This window comes from Nannobrachium achirus, assembly GCF_963921795.1.
Source record: "Nannobrachium achirus genome assembly, chromosome: 9".
Lineage (NCBI taxonomy): Eukaryota > Metazoa > Chordata > Actinopteri > Myctophiformes > Myctophidae > Nannobrachium > Nannobrachium achirus.
Genome location: NC_137818.1, coordinates 3,748,064 through 3,751,460, shown reverse-complemented (window position 1 = coordinate 3,751,460; position 3,397 = coordinate 3,748,064).

Below are 3,397 nucleotides of genomic sequence, written 5' to 3'. Positions count from 1 at the left end.
CATCTCTCTCTCTCAGCTAAGGGGCTGCTTTATGTGCAATTAATTGTGCATGTGTGCATGTGTGTAGGCCAGGCGTTCCCACACTTTTTGGTCTCAGGGCACCCCATAAATATATATATTTTTTATCCGAGGCACCCCTACATTATAATTTTCACTCCCAGCACCTTATATTTATAGCATATCTTCGTCGTCGGGTGGAAACCTTGTATGTCCAAAACCGTTCGTTTTGTATTTATTATCTATATAAAATGTACTAAACTAGTGAAAATAGCAGATCTACAAGCACACAACGCCTCGCGATGTGTGCTTGTAGATCGTCTGTTTTCACTACTTTTGTGCGACGGTCTTGTATGATGAAGCAGGCTTTGCTTTACCAAAAGACGTACACATTTGAAACTTGGAGATACAAGGTTTCTTTCTGCCTGACAGTGACGAGAGAACTGACTGAAAATAACTTTGTACTTCAATTTTAAAATGACACTAAATATTTTTTTAAAGTGTCCAAATAAATTCCAAATATTATCAAATGATCTCGCGGCACCCCTGGACTGCCGTCACGGCACCCCAGGGTGCCCCTGTCACCCACTTTGAAAACCCCTGGTGTAGGCTACTGTATATCCATCTACACACACACACAGGGGCGTCACACCAAACTCTGGGCCCTGGGTAGCCTACAAGGATTCACTGCGGGCCCACCATGAATGTTAACTATTGAAAAATAGCAGATATACAAGCTCACAGCGGGAGATTGTAGATCTGCTATTTTTGAAAAATCGTGAAAAATGTGTGCAAGAAACTTATGTTTCTATGTCAGTGGTGCTCAAACGTTTTCATGTCAAGGACCCCGAAGATGATATGTATTTGGCCACGGACCCCCATCTCAAAATATTTAGTTCCAGGGACCCCCCCAGAAGCAAAATTTGAGTTACAAATGTTCGCTTAAAAAACACATATTCAAAGATTTGCACACATTTTCATGACTTTTCAAAAAATAGCAGATCTACAAGCTCGCAGCGCGGCACTCGGTGCCGCGCTGTGAGCTTGTATATCTGCTATTTTTCAATAGCTAAAGTTATTAGGGCCCCTCCACCTTGGGCCCTGGTAACTCAGTCCCACTTTCCTACCCCTTGTGATGCCCTTGCACACACACATGTACAGTGAGCAGCGGAGGCTGTGATGTGCGTTGCGTGATGAAGAGACTGGGGTTTATTTCTGTCTGATGACACAGACGTCATCCAGGTGCTTCAGCTGCTCTCTCTGGAAGCGTGAAATCTGCATGTAAATAATAAATAATGCATCAATGTTGCGTTGGCGGGTGTCAGGGCTCTGTGCTAGATCTGCCCGTGTTTCCCTCTACGCCAGATCTCTGGCGTTTTATTTGGAAACGCGCTGTTGTGAGCCCCCCAACGCAGAACTAGCTCCTTTCGGAACCCCTCACTCCACTGCTACGCAGCTCCGAGATGGGGTTCCTACTGGTAGCATGCCGGAATCCTCCGGCTGGATCGCCGATCCGCCGTTAGCGAACACTTCTTACCTTTGGTGAACACTCTATCCAAAAAGTGACGGGTCTCTGTTAATCTATAATCGTTTTACTTCTTTAAGGTGGAAGAAACTCGAAGCAAGGGGGTGAAATAAAGTTTTTATATCGCTCAGAAGGTCAGCCGGCTCTGTGTTTTCCCGTGTTTTCCCCGTTGTAGTCTCGCGTGGCTGTGAGCATTTGACCAAATCGCGGAGGCAACAGTCTGGCCACGCGAGACTACAACGGGGAAAACACGGGAAAACACAGAGCCGGCTGGTCTTCTGAGCGATATAAAAACTTTATTTCACCCCCTTGCTTCGAGTTTCTTCCACCTTCGATCGGCGATCCAGCCGGAGGATTCCGGCATGCTACCAGTAGGAACCCCATCTCGGAGCTGCGTAGCAGTGGAGTGAGGGGTTCCGAAAGGAGCTACGCAGAACCCTGTCTTTTCTCTCATGTGAAATCTGAATTAGAAATAACCTACAGTTACTTACTGTGTATATACTGTATATGACGCTATTGTGTAAGAACTTTGAACAACGCTATTTTATCACCATGGAAGGTGTAAAGAACTTTGTTGCTATGCTTTCACAGATTTCTGACATGAATCTATTCTAGCCTAGGCCTCTTCAGTGTTGACAAGAATGGATGAATGGATGAAGTTCAGAGAGACGAGAGACGATTTCATTTCGTGATTTCATTTTGTGTCATTTCATTCAGCTCGTTCACTGGACAGAAAATGATTGGAAGCATCAGTGGAAACACCTTATTGCTACATCCATGGAATACAAAGCTCTGTAGAATCAGTTCAGTCGTTACATCTGGGCTGGAGGCAGAGATTATGTTTTCACCCCTGAGTGAGTGAGTGAGTGAGTGAGTGAGTGAGTGAGTGAGTGGGTGGGTGGGTGGGTGAGTGAGTGAGTGGGTGAGTGAGTGAGTGAGTGAGTGAGTGGGTGAGTGAGTGAGTGAGTGAGTAGTGACTAGTGGAGTACGGAGATAATCTTGTAATGTAAACTCTATTGGACCGTTGGGTTTTACACACATACGCACGCACGCACGCACGCACGCACGCACGCACGCACACAGTATCTCTCTTGGATTGGGTGTACTGTTGCTTCATCATTAATAAATTGACTGCAGTTTTTGGTATTGCGTAAGTTCAGCCTATCCTGCACACTTCTGCTTTCCCTGATATAAAAACACCTGCTCATGTTCAGTGGTGGACAGAGGATATACTTGAGTTTAGACTTGATTTTAGCCCAAATACTCAATGCTCAAAAGTACAACAAAACAACAACTAACAAACAGACAATTAATTGGGCTTGAGCAGTTAATTCAGAATTGTGTAGGTTTGTGTGCAGTCCCTTTGTCAGGCTGCAGTTCAGAGGACCCAAATGCAGAATGACAAAACAGGCAAAGATCTCGGTTCAAGATATTTATTTTCTTAAAGTGATCCCTGACTAATACGACAAATATGTCTTACTACATTATAATTGTCCTCTATAACTACAATGTAAAATTAAAAACACCTCAATTATTGTATTTCTTCTAGAAATAGCTAATCTTTCACTCAGTAGGGGAAATGCCTGTCTCAAGTTGATGATGTCATAAATGTCATGTGTCATTTTTATGGCATGCGTGTGCAAAAAAACAAAACACAAACACATTTGAAATATTGATTTGATGCTCATATTAACCATAGGAAGTATTACGTTTGTTTTTATTTTCACATGCATGCCATAAATTCCATAGGGATAGATCACACATGACATTTATGACATCATCAACTTGTGACGGGCATTTCCCCTATTGAGTGAAAGATTAGCTATTTCTAGAAGAAATAAAATAATTGAGGTGTTTTTAATTTTACATTGTAGT